This window comes from Hyla sarda, unplaced genomic scaffold, assembly GCF_029499605.1.
Source record: "Hyla sarda isolate aHylSar1 unplaced genomic scaffold, aHylSar1.hap1 scaffold_803, whole genome shotgun sequence".
NCBI classification, from domain to species: Eukaryota; Metazoa; Chordata; class Amphibia; order Anura; family Hylidae; genus Hyla; species Hyla sarda.
Window position 1 is genome coordinate 123121 of NW_026610829.1, and position 14144 is coordinate 137264.

Below are 14144 nucleotides of genomic sequence, written 5' to 3' on the forward strand. Positions count from 1 at the left end.
TGTAGCTGCGTCCCTTCCGACATGGAATAACACCAACTGTAACGATAAACTGAAAATTAACAGTATAAACCTGCATCATTTTGGACTCTGGTATTTGCTGAATCCGGGTGACCTGACAATCGATGGTGGTGCCGCTGGTGATTCTGGCCTTCTTGGAATCTGTTGGGCCTATGTGTTAGCTCACACATCACTTGGGTATCCATGGTAACTACCACAACATGGTCATCTGCAGTTTACATCTAGCCCGTGGCATTGAATGGCATTTTAAAAGTGCTAAGGGTCCTGGTGCAATAATCCTCCCATGAGGATCAGCCTCAACGGCTTTGTAGATTGCACTCATGTCAGCAACTCCATATACATTTTTTTTTCTTCATGCTTCTTTCTTCATCCTTTTTTCTTTCTGTCATTCAGACTTTCATTCATTCGATCTCTCTCACTCACTTGCTTTAACTCATTTGTTCTCACTCACTCACTCACTCACTCAATCACTCACTCACTCATTCACTCTCACTCACTCTCACTCTCTCACTCACTCGCTCACTAAGTCAGTCTCTCTCTCTCTCTCTCTTTTTCTTTTTATATATATTTTTTTCCGTCTTCTTCTTCTTCTTCTTCTTCTTCTTCTTCAGACCCTGTCATAGCACTAATGCCTTTCCAATACCACCAGCAGATGGAGACACTCCATTGCAACATTGGTTGTGAGCAGCAGTTTCTAAAAACAAATGCCTCATGGCGGATTTCCCATCCATCAATGGATGGTAAATTTTGTTTTTATCATTCACTGACCACAGAAACCAATGCATGGTCAAGCAACAGCAATGACACACCCTTGTGTATAGGCATGAGACCCTCATGTCATTTAACAGGATTCAGCACCACCCACAAGACAGCTACCTGTCATGTCATGTCAAACCTGCACAGGTGTGCTAGATTATTATTATTTAGTTTTATTTTTTTTTTTTACACCAATCAGTGTGCAAACATGGTCATTAAAACGCTAAATGAATAGACGTTCATAAACCAGTCAGTGCAACTCATCATTTTGGTCTCCAATTCTCAAACTCAAATTCTCACCCACGGAGGATTAAATGAGAATCTTTCTTGTTTAACACTGGAATGGGGTGGTGCACTGTTCACTACCCGAAGATACTGCCACATCGGGTCAATGCATAGGGCGACAGAAGCAAGCTTCCAAATCAGCTCCCTTTCTCAAAAATCCATTTAATTTATGGTCCCCAGATAGGGAACGTATGTATCAGTATGTGCTCACAAGTCACCCAAGTGCAAGTATTCACACAAAAAAAAACGTGCCTCAGGATGCGATCTGTCGCAAGATCCTTTCTTTTTTTACACTTGATCTAAGCCAAAAGGCCTAGAGGGGATAACCGGGAAAGGGGTGGACCCAACCATGTCCCCTTCATGAGCACTCACATTACTCATAGGAATGGAAGGAAGGCTGGCAGCCAACCAGCCTCCCATACACTTTCTGGGTGGGTGGCAGTCAGCCACCCATACATACATACAGCACAGGCTAAACCCACATCATCACTTAAAAAAAGGACAGGCGACCATTGCACTCTGATGGAGCATTTAGCAATGCAATCCATAGCCTGGCTTTTGCCTGAACCCCCATCACTCCTCCTCTTGCATATAAGACAATATTTCAGATCTGCATATGAAAACAACACGCCTACCTTTGTTGCACATAGCTGCCTGCCTGTCTCTAGTTACCCCACTGGCTGTAGCTGCGTCCCTTCCGACATGGAATAACACCAACTGTAACGATAAACTGAAAATTAACAGTATAAACCTGCATCATTTTGGACTCTGGTATTTGCTGAATCCGGGTGACCTGACAATCGATGGTGGTGCCGCTGGTGATTCTGGCCTTCTTGGAATCTGTTGGGCCTATGTGTTAGCTCACACATCACTTGGGTATCCATGGTAACTACCACAACATGGTCATCTGCAGTTTACATCTAGCCCGTGGCATTGAATGGCATTTTAAAAGTGCTAAGGGTCCTGGTGCAATAATCCTCCCATGAGGATCAGCCTCAACGGCTTTGTAGATTGCACTCATGTCAGCAACTCCATATACATTTTTTTTTCTTCATGCTTCTTTCTTCATCCTTTTTTCTTTCTGTCATTCAGACTTTCATTCATTCGATCTCTCTCACTCACTTGCTTTAACTCATTTGTTCTCACTCACTCACTCACTCACTCAATCACTCACTCACTCATTCACTCTCACTCACTCTCACTCTCTCACTCACTCGCTCACTAAGTCAGTCTCTCTCTCTCTCTCTCTTTTTCTTTTTATATATATTTTTTTCCGTCTTCTTCTTCTTCTTCTTCTTCTTCTTCTTCAGACCCTGTCATAGCACTAATGCCTTTCCAATACCACCAGCAGATGGAGACACTCCATTGCAACATTGGTTGTGAGCAGCAGTTTCTAAAAACAAATGCCTCATGGCGGATTTCCCATCCATCAATGGATGGTAAATTTTGTTTTTATCATTCACTGACCACAGAAACCAATGCATGGTCAAGCAACAGCAATGACACACCCTTGTGTATAGGCATGAGACCCTCATGTCATTTAACAGGATTCAGCACCACCCACAAGACAGCTACCTGTCATGTCATGTCAAACCTGCACAGGTGTGCTAGATTATTATTATTTAGTTTTATTTTTTTTTTTTACACCAATCAGTGTGCAAACATGGTCATTAAAACGCTAAATGAATAGACGTTCATAAACCAGTCAATGCAACTCATCATTTTGGTCTCCAATTCTCAAACTCAAATTCTCACCCACGGAGGATTAAATGAGAATCTTTCTTGTTTAACACTGGAATGGGGTGGTGCACTGTTCACTACCCGAAGATACTGCCACATCGGGTCAATGCATAGGGCGACAGAAGCAAGCTTCCAAATCAGCTCCCTTTCTCAAAAATCCATTTAATTTATGGTCCCCAGATAGGGAACGTATGTATCAGTATGTGCTCACAAGTCACCCAAGTGCAAGTATTCACACAAAAAAAAACGTGCCTCAGGATGCGATCTGTCGCAAGATCCTTTCTTTTTTTACACTTGATCTAAGCCAAAAGGCCTAGAGGGGATAACCGGGAAAGGGGTGGACCCAACCATGTCCCCTTCATGAGCACTCACATTACTCATAGGAATGGAAGGAAGGCTGGCAGCCAACCAGCCTCCCATACACTTTCTGGGTGGGTGGCAGTCAGCCACCCATACATACATACAGCACAGGCTAAACCCACATCATCACTTAAAAAAAGGACAGGCGACCATTGCACTCTGATGGAGCATTTAGCAATGCAATCCATAGCCTGGCTTTTGCCTGAACCCCCATCACTCCTCCTCTTGCATATAAGACAATATTTCAGATCTGCATATGAAAACAACACGCCTACCTTTGTTGCACATAGCTGCCTGCCTGTCTCTAGTTACCCCACTGGCTGTAGCTGCGTCCCTTCCGACATGGAATAACACCAACTGTAACGATAAACTGAAAATTAACAGTATAAACCTGCATCATTTTGGACTCTGGTATTTGCTGAATCCGGGTGACCTGACAATCGATGGTGGTGCCGCTGGTGATTCTGGCCTTCTTGGAATCTGTTGGGCCTATGTGTTAGCTCACACATCACTTGGGTATCCATGGTAACTACCACAACATGGTCATCTGCAGTTTACATCTAGCCCGTGGCATTGAATGGCATTTTAAAAGTGCTAAGGGTCCTGGTGCAATAATCCTCCCATGAGGATCAGCCTCAACGGCTTTGTAGATTGCACTCATGTCAGCAACTCCATATACATTTTTTTTTCTTCATGCTTCTTTCTTCATCCTTTTTTCTTTCTGTCATTCAGACTTTCATTCATTCGATCTCTCTCACTCACTTGCTTTAACTCATTTGTTCTCACTCACTCACTCACTCACTCACTCAATCACTCACTCACTCATTCACTCTCACTCACTCTCACTCTCTCACTCACTCGCTCACTAAGTCAGTCTCTCTCTCTCTCTCTCTTTTTCTTTTTATATATATTTTTTTCCGTCTTCTTCTTCTTCTTCTTCTTCTTCTTCTTCTTCTTCTTCAGACCCTGTCATAGCACTAATGCCTTTCCAATACCACCAGCAGATGGAGACACTCCATTGCAACATTGGTTGTGAGCAGCAGTTTCTAAAAACAAATGCCTCATGGCGGATTTCCCATCCATCAATGGATGGTAAATTTTGTTTTTATCATTCACTGACCACAGAAACCAATGCATGGTCAAGCAACAGCAATGACACACCCTTGTGTATAGGCATGAGACCCTCATGTCATTTAACAGGATTCAGCACCACCCACAAGACAGCTACCTGTCATGTCATGTCAAACCTGCACAGGTGTGCTAGATTATTATTATTTAGTTTTATTTTATTTTTTTACACCAATCAGTGTGCAAACATGGTCATTAAAACGCTAAATGAATAGACGTTCATAAACCAGTCAGTGCAACTCATCATTTTGGTCTCCAATTCTCAAACTCAAATTCTCACCCACGGAGGATTAAATGAGAATCTTTCTTGTTTAACACTGGAATGGGGTGGTGCACTGTTCACTACCCGAAGATACTGCCACATCGGGTCAATGCATAGGGCGACAGAAGCAAGCTTCCAAATCAGCTCCCTTTCTCAAAAATCCATTTAATTTATGGTCCCCAGATAGGGAACGTATGTATCAGTATGTGCTCACAAGTCACCCAAGTGCAAGTATTCACACAAAAAAAAACGTGCCTCAGGATGCGATCTGTCGCAAGATCCTTTCTTTTTTTACACTTGATCTAAGCCAAAAGGCCTAGAGGGGATAACCGGGAAAGGGGTGGACCCAACCATGTCCCCTTCATGAGCACTCACATTACTCATAGGAATGGAAGGAAGGCTGGCAGCCAACCAGCCTCCCATACACTTTCTGGGTGGGTGGCAGTCAGCCACCCATACATACATACAGCACAGGCTAAACCCACATCATCACTTAAAAAAAGGACAGGCGACCATTGCACTCTGATGGAGCATTTAGCAATGCAATCCATAGCCTGGCTTTTGCCTGAACCCCCATCACTCCTCCTCTTGCATATAAGACAATATTTCAGATCTGCATATGAAAACAACACGCCTACCTTTGTTGCACATAGCTGCCTGCCTGTCTCTAGTTACCCCACTGGCTGTAGCTGCGTCCCTTCCGACATGGAATAACACCAACTGTAACGATAAACTGAAAATTAACAGTATAAACCTGCATCATTTTGGACTCTGGTATTTGCTGAATCCGGGTGACCTGACAATCGATGGTGGTGCCGCTGGTGATTCTGGCCTTCTTGGAATCTGTTGGGCCTATGTGTTAGCTCACACATCACTTGGGTATCCATGGTAACTACCACAACATGGTCATCTGCAGTTTACATCTAGCCCGTGGCATTATTGAATGGCATTTTAAAAGTGCTAAGGGTCCTGGTGCAATAATCCTCCCATGAGGATCAGCCTCAACGGCTTTGTAGATTGCACTCATGTCAGCAACTCCATATACATTTTTTTTTCTTCATGCTTCTTTCTTCATCCTTTTTTCTTTCTGTCATTCAGACTTTCATTCATTCGATCTCTCTCACTCACTTGCTTTAACTCATTTGTTCTCACTCACTCACTCACTCACTCACTCAATCACTCACTCACTCATTCACTCTCACTCACTCTCACTCTCTCACTCACTCGCTCACTAAGTCAGTCTCTCTCTCTCTCTCTCTTTTTCTTTTTATATATATTTTTTTCCGTCTTCTTCTTCTTCTTCTTCTTCTTCTTCTTCTTCAGACCCTGTCATAGCACTAATGCCTTTCCAATACCACCAGCAGATGGAGACACTCCATTGCAACATTGGTTGTGAGCAGCAGTTTCTAAAAACAAATGCCTCATGGCGGATTTCCCATCCATCAATGGATGGTAAATTTTGTTTTTATCATTCACTGACCACAGAAACCAATGCATGGTCAAGCAACAGCAATGACACACCCTTGTGTATAGGCATGAGACCCTCATGTCATTTAACAGGATTCAGCACCACCCACAAGACAGCTACCTGTCATGTCATGTCAAACCTGCACAGGTGTGCTAGATTATTATTATTTAGTTTTATTTTATTTTTTTACACCAATCAGTGTGCAAACATGGTCATTAAAACGCTAAATGAATAGACGTTCATAAACCAGTCAGTGCAACTCATCATTTTGGTCTCCAATTCTCAAACTCAAATTCTCACCCACGGAGGATTAAATGAGAATCTTTCTTGTTTAACACTGGAATGGGGTGGTGCACTGTTCACTACCCGAAGATACTGCCACATCGGGTCAATGCATAGGGCGACAGAAGCAAGCTTCCAAATCAGCTCCCTTTCTCAAAAATCCATTTAATTTATGGTCCCCAGATAGGGAACGTATGTATCAGTATGTGCTCACAAGTCACCCAAGTGCAAGTATTCACACAAAAAAAAACGTGCCTCAGGATGCGATCTGTCGCAAGATCCTTTCTTTTTTTACACTTGATCTAAGCCAAAAGGCCTAGAGGGGATAACCGGGAAAGGGGTGGACCCAACCATGTCCCCTTCATGAGCACTCACATTACTCATAGGAATGGAAGGAAGGCTGGCAGCCAACCAGCCTCCCATACACTTTCTGGGTGGGTGGCAGTCAGCCACCCATACATACATACAGCACAGGCTAAACCCACATCATCACTTAAAAAAAGGACAGGCGACCATTGCACTCTGATGGAGCATTTAGCAATGCAATCCATAGCCTGGCTTTTGCCTGAACCCCCATCACTCCTCCTCTTGCATATAAGACAATATTTCAGATCTGCATATGAAAACAACACGCCTACCTTTGTTGCACATAGCTGCCTGCCTGTCTCTAGTTACCCCACTGGCTGTAGCTGCGTCCCTTCCGACATGGAATAACACCAACTGTAACGATAAACTGAAAATTAACAGTATAAACCTGCATCATTTTGGACTCTGGTATTTGCTGAATCCGGGTGACCTGACAATCGATGGTGGTGCCGCTGGTGATTCTGGCCTTCTTGGAATCTGTTGGGCCTATGTGTTAGCTCACACATCACTTGGGTATCCATGGTAACTACCACAACATGGTCATCTGCAGTTTACATCTAGCCCGTGGCATTGAATGGCATTTTAAAAGTGCTAAGGGTCCTGGTGCAATAATCCTCCCATGAGGATCAGCCTCAACGGCTTTGTAGATTGCACTCATGTCAGCAACTCCATATACATTTTTTTTTCTTCATGCTTCTTTCTTCATCCTTTTTTCTTTCTGTCATTCAGACTTTCATTCATTCGATCTCTCTCACTCACTTGCTTTAACTCATTTGTTCTCACTCACTCACTCACTCACTCACTCAATCACTCACTCACTCATTCACTCTCACTCACTCTCACTCTCTCACTCACTCGCTCACTAAGTCAGTCTCTCTCTCTCTCTCTCTTTTTCTTTTTATATATATTTTTTTCCGTCTTCTTCTTCTTCTTCTTCTTCTTCTTCAGACCCTGTCATAGCACTAATGCCTTTCCAATACCACCAGCAGATGGAGACACTCCATTGCAACATTGGTTGTGAGCAGCAGTTTCTAAAAACAAATGCCTCATGGCGGATTTCCCATCCATCAATGGATGGTAAATTTTGTTTTTATCATTCACTGACCACAGAAACCAATGCATGGTCAAGCAACAGCAATGACACACCCTTGTGTATAGGCATGAGACCCTCATGTCATTTAACAGGATTCAGCACCACCCACAAGACAGCTACCTGTCATGTCATGTCAAACCTGCACAGGTGTGCTAGATTATTATTATTTAGTTTTATTTTATTTTTTTACACCAATCAGTGTGCAAACATGGTCATTAAAACGCTAAATGAATAGACGTTCATAAACCAGTCAGTGCAACTCATCATTTTGGTCTCCAATTCTCAAACTCAAATTCTCACCCACGGAGGATTAAATGAGAATCTTTCTTGTTTAACACTGGAATGGGGTGGTGCACTGTTCACTACCCGAAGATACTGCCACATCGGGTCAATGCATAGGGCGACAGAAGCAAGCTTCCAAATCAGCTCCCTTTCTCAAAAATCCATTTAATTTATGGTCCCCAGATAGGGAACGTATGTATCAGTATGTGCTCACAAGTCACCCAAGTGCAAGTATTCACACAAAAAAAAACGTGCCTCAGGATGCGATCTGTCGCAAGATCCTTTCTTTTTTTACACTTGATCTAAGCCAAAAGGCCTAGAGGGGATAACCGGGAAAGGGGTGGACCCAACCATGTCCCCTTCATGAGCACTCACATTACTCATAGGAATGGAAGGAAGGCTGGCAGCCAACCAGCCTCCCATACACTTTCTGGGTGGGTGGCAGTCAGCCACCCATACATACATACAGCACAGGCTAAACCCACATCATCACTTAAAAAAAGGACAGGCGACCATTGCACTCTGATGGAGCATTTAGCAATGCAATCCATAGCCTGGCTTTTGCCTGAACCCCCATCACTCCTCCTCTTGCATATAAGACAATATTTCAGATCTGCATATGAAAACAACACGCCTACCTTTGTTGCACATAGCTGCCTGCCTGTCTCTAGTTACCCCACTGGCTGTAGCTGCGTCCCTTCCGACATGGAATAACACCAACTGTAACGATAAACTGAAAATTAACAGTATAAACCTGCATCATTTTGGACTCTGGTATTTGCTGAATCCGGGTGACCTGACAATCGATGGTGGTGCCGCTGGTGATTCTGGCCTTCTTGGAATCTGTTGGGCCTATGTGTTAGCTCACACATCACTTGGGTATCCATGGTAACTACCACAACATGGTCATCTGCAGTTTACATCTAGCCCGTGGCATTGAATGGCATTTTAAAAGTGCTAAGGGTCCTGGTGCAATAATCCTCCCATGAGGATCAGCCTCAACGGCTTTGTAGATTGCACTCATGTCAGCAACTCCATATACATTTTTTTTTCTTCATGCTTCTTTCTTCATCCTTTTTTCTTTCTGTCATTCAGACTTTCATTCATTCGATCTCTCTCACTCACTTGCTTTAACTCATTTGTTCTCACTCACTCACTCACTCACTCAATCACTCACTCACTCATTCACTCTCACTCACTCTCACTCTCTCACTCACTCGCTCACTAAGTCAGTCTCTCTCTCTCTCTCTCTTTTTCTTTTTATATATATTTTTTTCCGTCTTCTTCTTCTTCTTCTTCTTCTTCTTCTTCTTCAGACCCTGTCATAGCACTAATGCCTTTCCAATACCACCAGCAGATGGAGACACTCCATTGCAACATTGGTTGTGAGCAGCAGTTTCTAAAAACAAATGCCTCATGGCGGATTTCCCATCCATCAATGGATGGTAAATTTTGTTTTTATCATTCACTGACCACAGAAACCAATGCATGGTCAAGCAACAGCAATGACACACCCTTGTGTATAGGCATGAGACCCTCATGTCATTTAACAGGATTCAGCACCACCCACAAGACAGCTACCTGTCATGTCATGTCAAACCTGCACAGGTGTGCTAGATTATTATTATTTAGTTTTATTTTATTTTTTTACACCAATCAGTGTGCAAACATGGTCATTAAAACGCTAAATGAATAGACGTTCATAAACCAGTCAGTGCAACTCATCATTTTGGTCTCCAATTCTCAAACTCAAATTCTCACCCACGGAGGATTAAATGAGAATCTTTCTTGTTTAACACTGGAATGGGGTGGTGCACTGTTCACTACCCGAAGATACTGCCACATCGGGTCAATGCATAGGGCGACAGAAGCAAGCTTCCAAATCAGCTCCCTTTCTCAAAAATCCATTTAATTTATGGTCCCCAGATAGGGAACGTATGTATCAGTATGTGCTCACAAGTCACCCAAGTGCAAGTATTCACACAAAAAAAAACGTGCCTCAGGATGCGATCTGTCGCAAGATCCTTTCTTTTTTTACACTTGATCTAAGCCAAAAGGCCTAGAGGGGATAACCGGGAAAGGGGTGGACCCAACCATGTCCCCTTCATGAGCACTCACATTACTCATAGGAATGGAAGGAAGGCTGGCAGCCAACCAGCCTCCCATACACTTTCTGGGTGGGTGGCAGTCAGCCACCCATACATACATACAGCACAGGCTAAACCCACATCATCACTTAAAAAAAGGACAGGCGACCATTGCACTCTGATGGAGCATTTAGCAATGCAATCCATAGCCTGGCTTTTGCCTGAACCCCCATCACTCCTCCTCTTGCATATAAGACAATATTTCAGATCTGCATATGAAAACAACACGCCTACCTTTGTTGCACATAGCTGCCTGCCTGTCTCTAGTTACCCCACTGGCTGTAGCTGCGTCCCTTCCGACATGGAATAACACCAACTGTAACGATAAACTGAAAATTAACAGTATAAACCTGCATCATTTTGGACTCTGGTATTTGCTGAATCCGGGTGACCTGACAATCGATGGTGGTGCCGCTGGTGATTCTGGCCTTCTTGGAATCTGTTGGGCCTATGTGTTAGCTCACACATCACTTGGGTATCCATGGTAACTACCACAACATGGTCATCTGCAGTTTACATCTAGCCCGTGGCATTGAATGGCATTTTAAAAGTGCTAAGGGTCCTGGTGCAATAATCCTCCCATGAGGATCAGCCTCAACGGCTTTGTAGATTGCACTCATGTCAGCAACTCCATATACATTTTTTTTTCTTCATGCTTCTTTCTTCATCCTTTTTTCTTTCTGTCATTCAGACTTTCATTCATTCGATCTCTCTCACTCACTTGCTTTAACTCATTTGTTCTCACTCACTCACTCACTCACTCACTCAATCACTCACTCACTCATTCACTCTCACTCACTCTCACTCTCTCACTCACTCGCTCACTAAGTCAGTCTCTCTCTCTCTCTCTCTTTTTCTTTTTATATATATTTTTTTCCGTCTTCTTCTTCTTCTTCTTCTTCTTCTTCTTCAGACCCTGTCATAGCACTAATGCCTTTCCAATACCACCAGCAGATGGAGACACTCCATTGCAACATTGGTTGTGAGCAGCAGTTTCTAAAAACAAATGCCTCATGGCGGATTTCCCATCCATCAATGGATGGTAAATTTTGTTTTTATCATTCACTGACCACAGAAACCAATGCATGGTCAAGCAACAGCAATGACACACCCTTGTGTATAGGCATGAGACCCTCATGTCATTTAACAGGATTCAGCACCACCCACAAGACAGCTACCTGTCATGTCATGTCAAACCTGCACAGGTGTGCTAGATTATTATTATTTAGTTTTATTTTATTTTTTTACACCAATCAGTGTGCAAACATGGTCATTAAAACGCTAAATGAATAGACGTTCATAAACCAGTCAGTGCAACTCATCATTTTGGTCTCCAATTCTCAAACTCAAATTCTCACCCACGGAGGATTAAATGAGAATCTTTCTTGTTGAACACTGGAATGGGGTGGTGCACTGTTCACTACCCGAAGATACTGCCACATCGGGTCAATGCATAGGGCGACAGAAGCAAGCTTCCAAATCAGCTCCCTTTCTCAAAAATCCATTTAATTTATGGTCCCCAGATAGGGAACGTATGTATCAGTATGTGCTCACAAGTCACCCAAGTGCAAGTATTCACACAAAAAAAAACGTGCCTCAGGATGCGATCTGTCGCAAGATCCTTTCTTTTTTTACACTTGATCTAAGCCAAAAGGCCTAGAGGGGATAACCGGGAAAGGGGTGGACCCAACCATGTCCCCTTCATGAGCACTCACATTACTCATAGGAATGGAAGGAAGGCTGGCAGCCAACCAGCCTCCCATACACTTTCTGGGTGGGTGGCAGTCAGCCACCCATACATACATACAGCACAGGCTAAACCCACATCATCACTTAAAAAAAGGACAGGCGACCATTGCACTCTGATGGAGCATTTAGCAATGCAATCCATAGCCTGGCTTTTGCCTGAACCCCCATCACTCCTCCTCTTGCATATAAGACAATATTTCAGATCTGCATATGAAAACAACACGCCTACCTTTGTTGCACATAGCTGCCTGCCTGTCTCTAGTTACCCCACTGGCTGTAGCTGCGTCCCTTCCGACATGGAATAACACCAACTGTAACGATAAACTGAAAATTAACAGTATAAACCTGCATCATTTTGGACTCTGGTATTTGCTGAATCCGGGTGACCTGACAATCGATGGTGGTGCCGCTGGTGATTCTGGCCTTCTTGGAATCTGTTGGGCCTATGTGTTAGCTCACACATCACTTGGGTATCCATGGTAACTACCACAACATGGTCATCTGCAGTTTACATCTAGCCCGTGGCATTGAATGGCATTTTAAAAGTGCTAAGGGTCCTGGTGCAATAATCCTCCCATGAGGATCAGCCTCAACGGCTTTGTAGATTGCACTCATGTCAGCAACTCCATATACATTTTTTTTTCTTCATGCTTCTTTCTTCATCCTTTTTTCTTTCTGTCATTCAGACTTTCATTCATTCGATCTCTCTCACTCACTTGCTTTAACTCATTTGTTCTCACTCACTCACTCACTCACTCAATCACTCACTCACTCATTCACTCTCACTCACTCTCACTCTCTCACTCACTCGCTCACTAAGTCAGTCTCTCTCTCTCTCTCTCTTTTTCTTTTTATATATATTTTTTTCCGTCTTCTTCTTCTTCTTCTTCTTCTTCTTCTTCAGACCCTGTCATAGCACTAATGCCTTTCCAATACCACCAGCAGATGGAGACACTCCATTGCAACATTGGTTGTGAGCAGCAGTTTCTAAAAACAAATGCCTCATGGCGGATTTCCCATCCATCAATGGATGGTAAATTTTGTTTTTATCATTCACTGACCACAGAAACCAATGCATGGTCAAGCAACAGCAATGACACACCCTTGTGTATAGGCATGAGACCCTCATGTCATTTAACAGGATTCAGCACCACCCACAAGACAGCTACCTGTCATGTCATGTCAAACCTGCACAGGTGTGCTAGATTATTATTATTTAGTTTTATTTTATTTTTTTACACCAATCAGTGTGCAAACATGGTCATTAAAACGCTAAATGAATAGACGTTCATAAACCAGTCAGTGCAACTCATCATTTTGGTCTCCAATTCTCAAACTCAAATTCTCACCCACGGAGGATTAAATGAGAATCTTTCTTGTTTAACACTGGAATGGGGTGGTGCACTGTTCACTACCCGAAGATACTGCCACATCGGGTCAATGCATAGGGCGACAGAAGCAAGCTTCCAAATCAGCTCCCTTTCTCAAAAATCCATTTAATTTATGGTCCCCAGATAGGGAACGTATGTATCAGTATGTGCTCACAAGTCACCCAAGTGCAAGTATTCACACAAAAAAAAACGTGCCTCAGGATGCGATCTGTCGCAAGATCCTTTCTTTTTTTACACTTGATCTAAGCCAAAAGGCCTAGAGGGGATAACCGGGAAAGGGGTGGACCCAACCATGTCCCCTTCATGAGCACTCACATTACTCATAGGAATGGAAGGAAGGCTGGCAGCCAACCAGCCTCCCATACACTTTCTGGGTGGGTGGCAGTCAGCCACCCATACATACATACAGCACAGGCTAAACCCACATCATCACTTAAAAAAAGGACAGGCGACCATTGCACTCTGATGGAGCATTTAGCAATGCAATCCATAGCCTGGCTTTTGCCTGAACCCCCATCACTCCTCCTCTTGCATATAAGACAATATTTCAGATCTGCATATGAAAACAACACGCCTACCTTTGTTGCACATAGCTGCCTGCCTGTCTCTAGTTACCCCACTGGCTGTAGCTGCGTCCCTTCCGACATGGAATAACACCAACTGTAACGATAAACTGAAAATTAACAGTATAAACCTGCATCATTTTGGACTCTGGTATTTGCTGAATCCGGGTGACCTGACAATCGATGGTGGTGCCGCTGGTGATTCTGGCCTTCTTGGAATCTGTTGGGCCTATGTGTTAGCTCACACATCACTT

The 14144-nt window shown here is 43.4% G+C and overlaps 8 pseudogenes; all 8 read right to left on the bottom strand.

The window, feature by feature from the left end:
- Nucleotides 1–1119: 1119 nt before the first annotated feature.
- Nucleotides 1120–1383, bottom strand: LOC130346894 (U2 spliceosomal RNA; annotated as a pseudogene).
- Nucleotides 1384–2859: 1476 nt separating this feature from the next.
- Nucleotides 2860–3123, bottom strand: LOC130346895 (U2 spliceosomal RNA; annotated as a pseudogene).
- A 1489-nt stretch (nucleotides 3124–4612) lies between these two features.
- On the bottom strand, nucleotides 4613–4876 carry LOC130346798 (U2 spliceosomal RNA; annotated as a pseudogene).
- A 1486-nt stretch (nucleotides 4877–6362) lies between these two features.
- Nucleotides 6363–6626, bottom strand: LOC130346799 (U2 spliceosomal RNA; annotated as a pseudogene).
- A 1477-nt stretch (nucleotides 6627–8103) lies between these two features.
- Nucleotides 8104–8367, bottom strand: LOC130346800 (U2 spliceosomal RNA; annotated as a pseudogene).
- A 1479-nt stretch (nucleotides 8368–9846) lies between these two features.
- Nucleotides 9847–10110, bottom strand: LOC130346801 (U2 spliceosomal RNA; annotated as a pseudogene).
- Nucleotides 10111–11590: 1480 nt separating this feature from the next.
- On the bottom strand, nucleotides 11591–11854 carry LOC130346802 (U2 spliceosomal RNA; annotated as a pseudogene).
- A 1476-nt stretch (nucleotides 11855–13330) lies between these two features.
- On the bottom strand, nucleotides 13331–13594 carry LOC130346804 (U2 spliceosomal RNA; annotated as a pseudogene).
- Nucleotides 13595–14144: the final 550 nt, after the last annotated feature.